Source organism: Macaca fascicularis, chromosome X (genome assembly GCF_037993035.2).
Source record: "Macaca fascicularis isolate 582-1 chromosome X, T2T-MFA8v1.1".
NCBI lineage: Eukaryota > Metazoa > Chordata > Mammalia > Primates > Cercopithecidae > Macaca > Macaca fascicularis.
In genome coordinates, this window is record NC_088395.1 from 53660509 (window position 1) to 53676535 (window position 16027).

At 41.3% G+C, this 16027-nt stretch overlaps 1 protein-coding gene across 15 annotated transcripts in view; it reads right to left on the bottom strand.

Moving 5' to 3' along the window:
• The window catches only part of HUWE1 (HECT, UBA and WWE domain containing E3 ubiquitin protein ligase 1), a 153131-nt gene extending 144985 nt beyond the window's left edge, over window positions 1–8146 (bottom strand). For all 15 annotated transcript variants that reach the window (XR_012430238.1, XR_012430240.1, XR_012430239.1 and 12 more), the window contains exons 1-3: window positions 8037–8146; window positions 7717–7815; window positions 1534–1671 (exon numbers count right to left, since the gene is read on the bottom strand). The gene's annotated coding sequence lies outside the window, so the exon portion shown is untranslated. The remainder of the gene's footprint in view (window positions 1–1533; window positions 1672–7716; window positions 7816–8036) is intronic.
• Between the last annotated feature and the right edge of the window lie 7881 nt (window positions 8147–16027).

Here is a 16027-nt window from a genome sequence, read left to right on the forward strand (position 1 = left end):
AATGAACAGTTTAAAGGAATTTACGCTAAGGAAACACAAATTTCAGATGAAATGAAATGAAAAATCACAGTAGGAAAACTAAGGTTGTGTATAATAGCTGAAAATCAAGATGTAAGTAGAAGCTCTCAAAAATTGTTTTAGTATTGCCATTTCAAGAACTGTGTGACAGCCATTATTAGGTCTTAATAGCTTAGAAGTTATGGGTCAGAACAGCTGAGATACTAAAATCAAAAGAATAAAAAGCAACATTATAAAGTAGTATAAAAATAACTAAATCACCTAAGGAAATTGAAACCATGCATGAAAAACCCCAAAGGCACAATCAGGTCATTAGGAAACACTAGCTTCTTCCACCAGGAGGCCTACTTTTCACATGGAGCAATAAGCAAGGCCAAGACATGGAACTGAAGTCAGGTATCAAATCAGACTTTGCCACAGAAAAAGGAATCCATGACTAGTTATTTTAGGATAGTGCCTAGGACAGCACTATCAACTCCAACTGGGATACAGGAGATTATAGCCATTGTTCCCTTATAATGGGTCCTCCAGGGTCTTTAATTTAGCAAGAATGGGTTAGACAACACTACTGGGCTGTAATCCCCAAATATGGGGGGCGGGAAACTATATATAGGACAATTTCTTCAACAAACAAATTGGAAGAAAAAAAAACAAAAAAGACGGAATCTGCAGATTAAAATAGATTTAAGGGCTGTATCAATGCTTTGCAATAAATGTGCTTTCTCAGGATCCTGATTCAAACTGTAAAAGAAAAAAAAAACAGAGCTTAAAAAAAATCAAAGAAATCTGAACATTTTATATTTGATATTTTTAAATATTTGTTAATTTTTTCAGTTGTGATAATAGTTTTGATCTTATATTTAAAGAGCCCTTGCCTTTTAGAAATACAAACAAGTATTTTACAAATAAGTATGACAGGGATTTATTTCAAAATAATCCATTGACGGGGGCAGTGGTTAGAAGTATAGATGAAACAGGCTGGGCATGGTGGCTCATGCCTGTAATCTCAACACTTTGGAAGGCCAAGAAGGGAGGATGGCTTGAGCCCAGGAGTTTGTGACCAGCCTGGGCAACACAGTGAAACCCCATCTCAATTTTAAAAAATTAAAAAAAAAAAACAGAAGCATAGATGAAGTAGAATGTGCAAGTTGATACTATTAGAGCTGGTGATGGGTAAGCGGGGGGATTATTACACTATTCAATTTTTGCATGTTTGAAATTTTTCATAACTCTTTAACAAGAATTGGTTAAACATAATGCCTTGCAATTTTATTTTCTGAATGATGCCTAGGGTGATTTAAAAAATCATGTACAGACATCATTCATTTAAACAATTTCCTTTAATGCAGTAATGAGCTCCACTTTAACAAAAGAAGCAACCAGTACCACATCAGATCCAGAAAATGGAAGAAACCAAAGTAGCTCAATTACAGAATGGGAATACATCCACCCCTACTATCTCCATTCCAGGAAGTAAAATACAAATACTTCCCACAGAGATTTACAAAAACTAACCTAAAATCACAGCCAATCATACTCATCCTGGTGGGAAATTCCCCACACTGCTCCAACAGCTTCCCGAACCTTCCTGACCAAGTTGGCCTGCTGGTTTCTCTGGATCACTAACCCACTCAGGTCAGGCTACTGGAGGACCTACAAAAAATAAGTTGGGGGAGAGGAGTGAGATACACAACACATTTATTAGTATGTGTGAGGAGGGTTAACCATTCTATTATGTTCAAACATAGCCAGTTATTATTTCTAAAGCAATAGTCCTTACATATCTATTTGCATTTTTTAGTACCTGCTTTGAGAAGTAACTGAAGAATTCAGAACCAACAACTGTAATACTTCTAACACTTAGACTAACATTCCTGCAAACAACTCAGTTCAACCCAAATGAAATTACAGAAGTCACTTTATTTTTTAGACAAGTTTCTACCCTCAATATAAACTAACACTAAGGATATATTTGCTTTATTGTTTCTGTGAAAAAAAAAAAAAAACTGTACATATAAAAATTATTCTTCACCTTCATACATGCTTTTTGGCCATACTGGGAGACAAACGATAAACATCCTGGCAACTCAGGTTGAACTTTGCCATTGAACCTTAGACAAAGTTTTTATTTGGTATTGTCACTCCTTCCTCTCTTCTCAGAGATCTACCTAGAATAAATTAAACTTTTAGGTCACACCTAGATTATCATTCCCAGATTTATTCTAATGCTCAATAAGGGTCAAACTGAAATTGAGGTTTAGTAAATTTGTGATCACTGCTTAACCCACTGTAAAATGCACCAATGCAAAATCTCAAAACAAAAAGTGATCTCCTGCCCTCCAATGAAAATGGGAGAAAATTTTATTACCTACAAAGCATTTCAAATTAAATAAAGCAGACCCTGAAGTTCAAAACTACAGTCCACATACAGCTAATCATGGGATGGTTACCTCCCGCAAATTTTAAATCCTAGTAAACTTTTCACCACCATGTTTCTACTTCAATTCCCATCACCCAGCCGAAGTAAAATAATGGGGATAGTTGTGCTTGTATTAAAGGGTTGTTGCTAGAATTAGTTAAAAAAAAAAATTGTAAAATGTTACACTTTAATATTGGTCTAATCAATATATTAACAGTAAGGAAGCCTGTAATCTCAGCACTTTGGGAGGCTGAGGCGGGCAGATCACAAGGTCAGGAGATCGAGACCATCCTGGCCAATGTGGTGAAACCCCGTCTTTACTAAAAATACAAAAATTAGCTGGGCATGGTGGCACACGCCTGTAGTCCCAGCTACTCTGGAGGCTGAGGCAGGAGAATCACTTGAACCCAGGAGGCGGAGGTTGCAGTGAGCCGAGATCACGTCACTGCACTCCAGCCTGCCGAGAGCAAGACTCCATCTTAAAAAAAAAAAAAAAGTAAGGAAAACTTTATCCAAATCAACTACAGTCACATCTGTTTAATAAGTACGTTAGAAAATATAAAATGGCAATAACACAACAGGAAATAGTGTATTAAAGAGCCAACAGTAATTCGCTATGGAAAAGCAGCTTGGTATTTCAAATGATCTTTCTCTCTTAGATAGGAATTATCTTGCTCAGGTAAGAAGATGCCAAACAGCAGATCCCCACACTGATCTGAGGAACCAAACAAATGAGGGAGGGGAAAAGTAGCATGAATACTTGAAATCTAGCTAACAGAAGCTCCTTTTACCACTGTGAAATGCATGGCACCAAATTACTTTTGTAGAGTGAATGACAGGACGGACTGCCTTTGGAGGAGTGGAAGAAATGAGTAGGCAGGGCATGAGGCACCCCTTCCAAAAGGTAGAACACTTGGGTGTGGTTCTTGACAGGAACATTATGGCTGGTGGTCATTCCAGGATAGTGATTACGCACTGAAATTCCTAGACCATTAGAAGGAAACAAAGAGTGGGAATCACGCTCAAACATCATGAACCATTGGAGATAAAAAGTTTGGCCTATGAGGAAAAAAACAAAAAAGTTATAGATCTGGCCTAGAAATATACCAAGAATGTACAGTTAAAGACACAAAAATCTCTTATTCTTTCCCAGGTCATAAAAGTAGCATATGACACAGGTACATCTACCAATATATTCTTACACCAAAAAGTAATCTTAATTTATCATGTGCCTACCATGAGTTAAGACATTTTACTTTTTTTTTTTAAACTAATTCTAGCAACAACCCTCTAAGGTAAGCCCAACTATCCCCATTATATAGATGAACTGAGAATCTGAAATTTCGCCCAAGGTCACAAGGTTCAATGTGAACCCAAAACACACACTAATAATTCCACCATACCAGGCCGTGCCTATGACTGGGGAATGTTGGTATCTCCTCAATCTATGCAACACTGGGGCTAAAACAATGCTGAACATGTAATCTACAAAGGAGAAAAAAATGATAGGAAATTAACTGCCTACAGTAACGGTGGCATGGGGGGAAGAGAAAATAAAGAACAGGGCAGATTGAGGGGCAGGACAATCAATGCTGTTTTCTAGTAAATGGAAGGGGTAAAATGTAGGGGAGCCTGAGAGGAGGGTTATCTTCCTTCTAGGGGATTCAGCTCCTGGAAAAGGAGTATGGGGAGTGGGGGATAGAAAGATTAAGAAGTGAGAAGCAGGTAAGAGGTACTCAGCAGCAAAAACAGATGTCCACAGACCAAGAGGCTCCTAGAAACTCAGAGCAAGGCAGGGAAAAGGGGCGGTTCCCAGGCTTGCAAGGGAAATGGAAGTGGGATGAAGACAGAAAGCGGTCTTACTGGAGGGTTATCCTCTACAGCCTTTTGAGGGGGAGGAATGAGGAAGGGAAGGCTAATGGCCATAAACGAAAAGGCCACTTAAACTGCAATATCCAACCACCGACCCGTTCAAAGTTTCGCTTAACAATGGTTTAGCAGCATGCAGAGCTAAGAAATCCGGATCAGAGTCATACAAACATGAAGACTTGAGGAAATGGAAGGCTACTATGGCTCCATCCACAAAGATGGAGTAAATGCAGGCAACAGGATAGGCTCTATTCAACGCCTGCGCCAAGGGGACCAATGAAATGGGGAGACGAGGCGGGCTAGGGGACTCAGGCTAACCTCGAATTTAGAAGAACTGGGGAAGGAATCACAGGAAAAAGCTTTGACTCCCCCCTCCCTTAAATACGAACCTCAACTATCCACGTAGATGAAGATTAGATGGGACGATAGAATTAGGAGGGGTGTGGGGAGAGGAGGAGTACGCCAGTGACACTACTGCTTGACCCCTAAGCCTTAGCTCTAAAACCGCGGGAGTTGGCGAAGATGACCCCACCTCGAGAAAAACCAGGGTACTCATCCGGGTCGTCGGAGGTGCTGAGAACGGAGGCTGGCCGGCAGAAAAGGTAGGGGATAGGGGCCAGTCGTCGTTGGTTGCTCCTCTCTTTCCCACCGTTCAATTTAACCCCCAACCCCACTCCACAGCGAACTCCAGACTCCCCTCCCACCCTTCCCAATCCGCCCACTGCGGCGGCGACAACGGAGGCGTTGACCGATCGGTGGAGCAAAGGCGGGCCCACACGCGGCCGAGGCCCGGGAAATGGTGTCGCCTCAACGGACTAGAAACTAGGTGGTCTTCGCCTCAGGTCTGGTTTACCGGCACCCCGGCGTTTCGCCAATTGTCACCTCCTTAACGCTGGGTACCTCAGAGGCGTCATAAAGGCAGATAGCCAACACCTCTGTGCTTGGTCCTGGCCGGACAGACATCAGCCTCCGCCGCCATCTTAACAGCAGGCGGACCGACCCTAGTCACTGCCCCCCCCCCACCCCTGAGCTACCTCAGCCACCGCCAACGAATCCCACGAGGACGTAACCCCGCTCCCGCGAGAATTCTCCGGCTTAGAACGGCACGAGCCGAAGACCTTGCCGCCGCCTCCGCGGCTACCGCAGTCAGTAGCCGAGCCACCGCCGCTTCCGCGCGATCCCGCGAGAGCCTCTACCGGACGGGAAAAGCCTGAGCCCAGCCCTTTCCAGACCCCTCCTCCCTCCCACCAAAGCCGAAGTAGCTACAGCTTCACCCTACGCGAAGCCAAGAGCAAATGACGCACAACCTAACGAAGCAGTGAGGGGCGGAGCCAACCTACCAGGGCCGGCTCCCGCATGCGTTGAGAACTATCGCGATATTACGCTTTAGCTCGGCGAGACCCTCTTAATTCACCGCAGGATGCCGCCCGCGCCTCGCCTTTAGGAAACATAAGATATCGCGAGACCTGGTGCACACTCCTAAAAAGGAGAAAGGCGGGGCTTCGTGAAAATGACTGGGAGTTTTTCGGGGGAAGGGAGGAACCTCCCGTCCTGCAGGGATCTCGCCTACCACGAGGTTTCCGACCCACTGCGGAGCTGGCTGCCAAACCTCGCGATGACACAGCTCAGCGCCAAATCTCGGCCATGTCCTGAAAACTGCCTCCGCCCCCGATCTAGGTGTCTAGAGCCTAGTGCTTGAGGAAAATTTAAAAAGTCAACCTGTTTATTCTCACGCTTCCGGGCAAGGCTGTACCAATTAGCCAAACTCCATTCTGGAAGGGGAGCAAAGAGTCCCCCATTGTTACCTGTCTCCAGGAATAACATATTTTCCTGGACTAACATTTAAAAGGCGTTCAATCCCACAGTAAGCACACAAATGCAAATGAAAACAATGACATAACATTTTTTGCCCATTAGATAGGGAAAAAAATTCTTAAACCTGTATTATCCAGACTCCTTCCCTCGCCGCACTGCAGGCTAACCTGAATCCATCTTAATCTAACTAAAGGCCATATCATTAGTTCTAGTTCCAAAGTCACCAATTTTAACTACTGAAGCTTTACCTTGGCATAACCAAAAAGATCCAATAAAGTGGTTTTCTCCAAACAAAGGAGTCTGCCCTCAAAGGAATATTCAAGCTTCGGGGATGGGGGGGGAATGCCTGAATATGGCAGTTTTTCCACGTCTAGCCAACAGTGTTTCTCCAACAAATCTTGGGATCCAATCTGGCTCGATTTGTGGGCTTTTCCATTCTAATGCATTGTTCTGTCCGTTCTAATTTAAATAGTTCCTTTAGAGTACATTTTAATAGCCAGTAGTACCAATAACCCTATTTAAAACTTACGTTTTAAAATATTTTTTCAGTTATTCTTAGCCATTTTTCCCCCAGATGAACTTTAGAATCATAGTAAGTTCCAAAAAAACTTGGTATATTTATTGAAATTGCATCAACTGTATAAACCAATAGAGGAAAAATGGACATCACTACAATATTGAGCCTTCTTATTCAGAAGCATAGTATTCCTTCTCCTTTAATGCAGATGTTCTTTTATGGTATTCGTCAATAAAGTTTTATAATTTACTTCCAGGTATTTGTATTCGTTTCTCTTGCGAACAGGTTTTTTTATTATTAAAATTTCAAAATGCTTATTGCTTATAAATAGGAAAACTGCCTATCTAAACTATTGATATTTGCCTATTTACAAACAAAAATATGATCGATTTCACCAGTAATCAGGGAAATGCAAATGAAAACAATGACATACGATTTTTTGCCCTTTAAATTGGCTAAAATTACAAAGATCGATAATACGTGTTGGCATAACTGTGGAAAAATAGGCACTCTCGCACAACATTAAAGAGTGTAAATTAGTACAGGCTTTTGGGAAGGCAATTTGGACAAATGTATAAAAATTCAAAATGCATATACACCCTGACCCAGCGATTACTCTTCTAAGAATTTATCCTACAGAAATACTCATACATGGCATGATACATATACACAAACCCATTCATTATGGCATTGCTTGTAATAGTCCCCTCCCTCCCCCAACAGAGAAACAAGCTAATGTATATCAATCGGGAAATGGTTAAACTGTAGTACAATCATACAATGCAGCTGTTTAAAACCCGACATAAATTTGGATTCCCGGATATAAGAAGATCTACAAGACATATTCTTAGATTTTTAAACAAGCAATTAGTCAAAATGAATGTGTGTGAGTATGTGTAGTACCATTTAGATACCAAAACATATATATGCAACGCCTAGTAGTTACCCGCGAAGCCTGCCTGCCCGCCCCTCACCTTCCCTCTCCTCTGAGGCCGCCTTCCTCGAACCAGTGAGAAATGCTGAAGGCCCGGCCTCTACTCCCTCTTTAGGGCCACTTGGCCATGGCTAATGCCGGTACCTCGCATCCCCTCTGTCAGTCGCTCTCTCGCCGCGCCGCCGGCCGCTGCCCGGCTGCCCCCGAAGATGCGGCTAGCTCTTTGCTGGCGCCGGCCGAGGCCTGGGGGAGGGGAGAGGAGGCGGGGTTCAGGGAGGGTTGGGGCAGGCCGCCCAGCCCCTCCAGCAGCCTTTCCCGCAGGCTCCCCAAGGCCGCCACCTCCGCGCCTCCGCGCAGGGTCCCGTGGGAACTCCCCCCCCCCCACCTCGCCACTGCCACCCGCGAGAAGCCGAGAACGGCCGCGCGTACAGAGCTCGCTCCCCAGTCCAGGGATAGACGCTCACCTCGGCCGTAATGGCTCCGCGGGGCCCGCAGGAGCGTGCGGGGTCCGCGGCCCTGCTTCAGCCCTGCTTCAGCCCTGCTCCAGCCCTGCTCCCCTCGCTAGCCCTCAGTCGAAAGCCTCCTCGCTCCGGCTCAGCTCAAACTCGCTTTGGGGCTCCACCCACCGCACGCGAAGCCCCGCCCCTGCCCCTCGGGAGGGAGCTCCCTCCGCGGTGAAGCTGGGTCCCTTGCAGGGGACCGCGCCTGAGCTACCCGAGGCCCAGTAAACGCAACCATAGAGGATGATAGGGTCGCTAAGAATTGGGATTTGATTCGAGGCACGGTGGAAGCCGTGGAAGGGAACATGATTTGATCTGATTTACCTTTAAAAATTAACGACCTCGCCAGATGCCTTGTGAAGAATGGGGAGTGTGGGGCAAGAGGGCAAGCCTGGACCCAGAGCGGAGGGTGGGAGACGATGTGGGACGCCAACCACCCAGAGTTCACGCGAGCAAACCCTTAAAACACTTCAGGCACATAGTAAGCCCTCAATAAACATTCTCTTTTTCTCCTTTGATTATTTGGAACGGCAGTGCGATTGACAAGGATCCTGTAGAGGATCTGCATCTGTAAATAAATGGGAATAAAAAGGACCCGGTAGGAGATCCCCTGTTAACCCTGCTTATTGTGGGCTGCGGACGACATTGGAGGGACGAGGGACTTTGACTTGGAACTCTAGCTACTTCGATAAGGTTTCACTTTTTAATAAAAAGTATGTATTAATTTAGTATTTAAAGACAAAAGCACTATTAAAAGAACTCCTGAGACATCGAGAAAATAAAAACTGTAATTATACCCTCCACTTCTCTAATTCCAGCCCTCCAGAGCAGTGGTTCATCCCTCGAATTGAGAATCTGCTGAATGGATCCCCCACCCCAATATATACTTACACATAATATTTTGTATATGATCTCAGGAGATGTACAGGGCCCCTTCGAGATACATTGTTGCTTTAAATATTTTTACTTTTTTTTTTTTTTTTTTTTGAGACAAAGTATCACTCTGTCACCCAGGGTGAAGTGCAGTGGCATGGTCACGGCTCACTGCAGCCTTGACCTCCTGGGCTCAAGGATCCTCCTGCCTGCCTCCGTCTCCCAAGTAACTGGGACTACAGGCATGCGCCACCACGCCTGGATAACTTTTTATTTTTTGTAGAGACGGGGTCTCACTATGTCGCCAGGCTGTTCTCAAACTCCTGGGCTCAAGCAGTTCACCCGCCTCCGCCTCCCAAAGCGCTGGGATTACAGGCGTAAGACACCGCGCCCGGCCCATCTGCAACATTTTGGTGGCAACATGAAACTATACTTTCTTTAGCATGTAATTAACTTTTGTTCTTTTTTCATTTTAAAATTGGTTTCCTAATTACACAAGATTATTGTAAAACACGGATAAATTTAAAGTTCCCCTTACATTCGTATACACAAATAGAAAAGCATGACTCTGTTTTTGTTTTTCATTTAAAAAACGAATAGCATCCTATGTATTGTTCTGTTAATTGCTTTATTCACTTAATGGGAGCTTGAAGATCTTTCCATGTCAATATATATAAATCTACCTCATTTATCTTACCTACTGCATAGTATTCCATTGAATGAATATACTGTAATCATTCACCTATGGATAAACACATGTTATTTTCCATCTTTGACTATTACAGTGGGTTTTTTTTCCTACTATTAACAATGCTGCAATAAAATTCCTTGTACATGCTTTTTTCTGCAGATGCTAAAATATTTCTGTGAGATAAACATGGAGAAATGAAATAGTTGGATAAAGGTAGCACACTTTTTCTCTTTTTTTAAGACAGTGTCTCACTGTCACCCAGGCTGGAGTGCACTGGTGCGATTAGGGCTTACTGCAGCCTTGACCTCCAAGGCTCAAGCGATCCTCCCACCTCAAGCAATCCTCCTGCTTCAGTCTTCCCGCGAGTAACTGGGACTACGGGCCTGTGCTATCACGCCTGGCTAATGTTTGTATTTTTTGTAGAGATGAGATATCACTACGTTGCTCAGGCTGGTCTCAAACTCCTCAGCTCAAGTGATCCTCCTGCCTCGGCCTACCAAAGTGCTTGGATTACAGGCGTGAGCCACTGTGCTCTGCCCAAAGATAGCCCATTTTGAAATTTTAGTACATAATGTCAAATGACAAATTGCCACGTAGAACGACTATTTCAGTTTATACCTCCACTAGCAGTGAGTAAGAATTACCATTTCCCTAAATTCTTACCCGGACTCGATATTAACCAATCATTTTAATATTTTTCCAATATAATGGGTGAAAAATGTCTCATTATTTACATTTCCCTGATTATTAGCTAAGGAGTATTTTCTTTCTTTCTTTCTTTCTTTCTTTTTTTTTTTTTTTTTTGAGACAGTCTCACTCTGTCTCCCAGGGGCATGATCACGGCTTGCTGCAGCCTGGATCTCTTGGGCTCAAGGGATCAAGGGATCTTCTCGCCTCAGCATCCCGAATAGCTGGGACTACAGGTGCAAGCCACCATGCCTGGCTAAATTTTTTTTGCAGGGGGAAAGTGGGGAACAAGACGAGGTCTCACTATGTTGCCCAGCCTTGTCCCAAACTCCTGGGCTCAAGTAATCCTCTCCAATCCTCCTCAGCCTCCCAAAGTTGTTGTTTCAAGCATGAGCCACTGTGCTGTGCCCCAAGAGATTTTTACTATTTTATTATGAACGTTTTCAAACATACGACAACGTTGAAAGAATTTTACATCTGCATACCCACCACATTGATTTCACCATGTTTTGTTATAACTGTACTACATATATATCATTTATCTATCCACCAATCAAGCCATCTTATTTTTATGCATTTCTCTTTCTCATTTAACTAAACTCTCTAGAGTTTATTCTGTTGGTATTTTCAAAGAACTATTTCTTAGATTTATCTTTCTATTCTACCATTTTTCCCTATTCTCTACTTAAGTTATTATTTTCAGCTTTCATGTTTATTAATATCTTCCTCCAGTTTTCTCTAAGTTTATTTTTTTCAGTGTTTTACTTCATATGAAGTGCTTTCATTCTCATTAATTTCTAGTTTATAATTTTAGGTTTGATTTCTTCTTTGACCATGAGATATTTAGAAGTATTTTCTTTGTGAGGTGACTCACATTTTTTCTTATCTGGATGTTTTTGTGGTTAGAGGTTAGCTGTACGGCACTGTGTTCCATTAATGTGACTTTTATTATTTCTACTATCGGAAATGCATTGTGCTTTCTTTAATGACTCAGTACCTGATCAATCTTGGCAAGAGTTGCATAGGCATTTTTTAAAACTTTATAGCGTACAACTTATGTGCTTTTGTAACTGTTTTCTTCATACATTTAATGGAATATTGTTTGCTATGTATGTTTATGACAGAAGATAGTCTTGGTAGATAGTCTCTTTTTTTCTTTTTTTAGAGACAGGATCTCATTCTGGTGCCTAGAGCTAGAGTGCAGTGGCACAATCATAGCTCACTGTCACCTCAAACTCTTCAGTATCTCTCTTTACCCTGTTTAAAGTTTTTTTTTTTTTTTGGAGACACAGTTTCACTCTGCCGCCCGGGCTGGAGTACAGTGGTGCGATCCTGGGTCCCTGCAACCTCTGCCTCCCCAGTTCAATCGATTCTCCTGCCTCAGCCTCCTTAGTAGCTGGGATTACAGGCACACGTGCCACCACACCCGGCTAATTTTTGTATTATTAGCAGAGATGGGGTTTCACCATGTTGACCAGGATGATCTCAAACTCCTGACCTCAAGTGATCCACTCACCTCAGCCTCCCAAAGTGCTGGGATTACAGGCGTGAGCCACCGTGCCCAGCCTGAATACCAATTTTTCTAATATTCATGCTGTCATTTTTGTATATATAAATATCTTTCTTTTTAACTGATTACATACAGAAGATCAGACAAACCCATAAATTATTCGAATAGAGTTAATGGCATGATGTATATTCTTTCAGATCTTTTTCTATATATACATTTACACCTATATTACAATGCAGATTTTTTAAACCAAAAAAGAAGAAATAATGATATATTTAAGTTTTACAACTTGCCTTATTGACAATGCATTCTTGAAATTCTTTCTGTCAGTGTCTATATGTTTACCTTATTCTTTTTTATTGATCTCTGGAGCTAGCACTTACACAGTGCCTGGCCCATCACTTGTTTTTTAAAAAAAATTAAATATTGCTTCAGGGAAGCCTTCCTTGACCCCCCCCCCAAAAACTGGATCAAGACCCACTGTAATACGCGTTCATAATACTCTGCTATTTTCCTCCCACACCACCCAAAACAATTATACAATTGTGTGATTAACATCTGTTCCCCCCAACCCTACACACACACACCTCACACCTCTACACTGAACAGTGAGCTCCTCGGAGGCAGGGACCAAGCCTGTTTTTTTTCCTACTCATACCCCACCACCTATTACAGTGCCTGGCAATTGTATCTGTTCAATAAATATTTTTGATGTGATTATGCCCATTTTACAGGATAGAAAGCTGTGCTAACTTAAGTAACAGTTGTCCTATAAGAAATCCCCTGAGGCTACTCAGAAATAAATAGAGGTAACAACAGATTATGAGTGTCTTAACATGCCAATACATAAAAGATTTACCTTATTTTTAAATTATTCACATAGAGTAGATATTCCTTTGGATTGTTACTGAGTTTTCATTATTATAGAGAGTGCTGAAATGAACATTCTTGTAGAAATAGCTTTACACATGTTTGTACTCCTATAAGATAAATAAGTAGAAATTGAATTCCTGCAAAGGGAATGCACATTTTGCAATTGGATAGATATTGCCAAATTGCCCTCCAAAAGAGATTATGTGAATTTATATTTGTAGTACCCAAGTATGAGAGTGCTTTTCCCCCCATACCCTTGCCAGAGCCGTGCATTTTCACTAATTTTTTTCTTTGGTAATCTGATACTTACAAAATGATATGTCATTCTTTGCATTTTCATATCTTTGATTTTTGGCAAGGTTGAATGTCTTTTAATTAGTTTCTTGGCCATTTGTATTCTTCTTCTTTTAAATGCATATTTTGTTTGTATATTTTGCCCATGTTTTTTGTTGAATAGTCTTTTTTGTTGAGTTGGAATAGCTCTTTTTATATCACGGATAATACTCTTGTCTTCCTGTCATAAATATGTTCTTCAGTTTTTTGTTTGTGTTTTAACCTTGTAAAACTGTTTCTTAGAACATACAAGTTTAACATCCTTTATATAATCAAATTTGTTATCATTTCATTTATTTATAGTAGCTGGTTTAAGTGCTGTGTTCTAAAAGGCTTTGCCCACTTCAAGACTAGAAAACTCTTCATCTATGTTTTCTTCTAACACCTTTATGGTTTTGAATATTACATTTAAATATTTGTCTCATGTGAGTTTTATTTTGGCCTGTAGTACAAATGTAGGGTTCCAAGTTTAATTTTTTCTCAAGATCTATCCAATTGTTCTTCATAATTATTGAATGGTTGACATTTCACTCATTAACTTAAAATGTCCCCTTTATCAAATACTAAACTCCCTGACATTTTGGGATCCATTTGTAGAATCTTCTGTTCCATTGCACAATAGTTAAGAATGCCAGCACTGGAGCTGGATTTGTACCCAGCTCTGCCATTCATAGTTTCCTCTTCTGTAAAATGGGGATAATAATACCCACCTCATAAGGTTGCAATTACTGGATAAGTTCATTTATGTACAATGATTAGAACTGTTCCTGGCCCTCAATAAGTATTTGGTATTTTTGTAGTATTTATTATTCTTAAATTGTTAGTATTTTTTTAATTTTTCATAGTGCACAATCACATCATCTGCACATAATGATATTTTTATCGCCTTGTAGAGTGACTGTTAATCAACTTGAACAATTTACAGATGACCTATTACAACTCTACTTATCCCCTATCCTCATATCTTGTCCAAACTAGGTTTCTAAACTCTAGGTAGTTAGGAAGGGAGAGGAGAGAAGAGGAAAGGAAGATGAAGCCATCCCTATTCACAGATGGCATGACTGTCTACACAGAAAATCCCAAATAGCACACACACACACACACACACACACACACACACACGCAAACACACACACCTCCCTAGAACTAATACATGAATTTAGCAAGGTTGCAGGATACAAAGTCGACACACAGAAATCAATCACATTTCTTTATCCTTGTAATGAACAATACTATTTGTAATAGCTCCCCAAAAATAAAATGCTTAGGTAAGAATCTAACAGAACGTGTACAGGACCTTTATGCTGAAAAGTACAAAATGCTGATGAAAGAAATCTCCAAAGTCCTCAATTTGGAGAGATAGACCGTGTTCATGGACTAGAACACTTAACATATTAGAGATGTCAGTTCTCTCTAAGTTGATCTATAGACTTCATTCAATTCCTATTAAAATCCCAGCAAGATTTTTTGTGGATATACATCAACTCTAAAATTTACATGGAAAGGCAAAAAAAACCAAGAATAGCCAAAGCAATTTTGAAAAGATTAATAAAGTTGGAGGAATCACACTGCTATACCTGATTTTAAGACTTACCACATAACTGTAGTAATCGAGACAGTACGGTTTTGGAGAAGAGATAGATATATAGACTAACATAACAGAATAGAGAATGCAGAAATGGACTCATACAAATCTTGATCAAAACCTCACACCTTATACAGAAATTAACTCAAAATGGAGCATAGATCTGAATATAATATAACTATAAGATTTTTAGAAGAAAACATAGGGAAAAATTTGGAACTTTCTTTTTTTCTTTCTTTCTTTTTATTTTATTTTATTTTGTTTTGTTTTGTTTTGTTTTGTTTTTATTTTTGAGAGAGAGAGACTTTCACTCTTGTTGCCCAGGCTGGAGTGCAATGGCATGATCTCGGCTCACTACAACCTCCACCTCCCGGATTCAAGTGATTCTACTGCCTCAGCCTCCCCAGTAGCTGGGACTTAAAGACACGCGCCACCACGCTAGGCTAATTTGTTTTTTGTTTTGTTTTGTTTTGTTTTTTGAGATGGAGTCTCGCTCTGTTGCTCAGGCTGGAGTGCAGTGGCACGATATTGGCTGACTGGAACCTCGCCTACCGGTTCAAGAGATTCTCATGCCTCAGCCTCCCGAGTAGATGGGACTCAGGCGCGTGCCAACATGCCGGGCTAATTTTTGTATTTTTAGTAGAGACAGGGTTTCACCATGTTGGCCAGGTTGGTCTTAAACTCCTGACCTCAAACAATCTGCCCCCCTCGGCCTCCCAAAGTGCTGGGATAACAGGCATAAGCCACCACACCCGGCCTGTATGTTTCTCTGACCTGTTCTCTATATAGTGATAGAGAACAGGTCAGAGATTAGGCGTGGAGGCATGCAAATTCAAAGCAATAACACGATAAAGTTTTTGGAGGTGATAGAACTTTTCTGTATCCTGATTGTGGTGGTGGTTACATTAATCCATGCATGTGTTAAAATTCTTGGAACTATACACAAAACGTCAAAATTACTGTATGGACAAAAGTACAAGAAATGATGCTATAATTAGAATGACACCTGCTATGTCTTGTGGGTCAGTATACAACTTTAGGTTTATCTAACCATTTTTTTATCCTTACAACTTCTTCTGGGAGTTCTAAGCTCACTGTAAAATATCCTTAGTACAGGTAAGCCTCTGTGCTCAAACCAGTTAACCCTGTCATGTTCTACAAGGTGCATCAATTAGAATTATTTCAGTTACAAATAATAGCAAAGCCAAACACACAATATTTTATTATTTCCCATAAGTTGGGCTATAGAGGGATTCCAGGGCAAGTAATTCAGCAGCCCAGCAACATCCCTAAGGACCTAGTTTCCTTCCACCTGTTTCCACTATCTTCAGCCTATTGGTCCTTCACCTTATGATTATAAGACATCCACAGGTACTCAGGTATCCCAAGGCCATATAATAGCA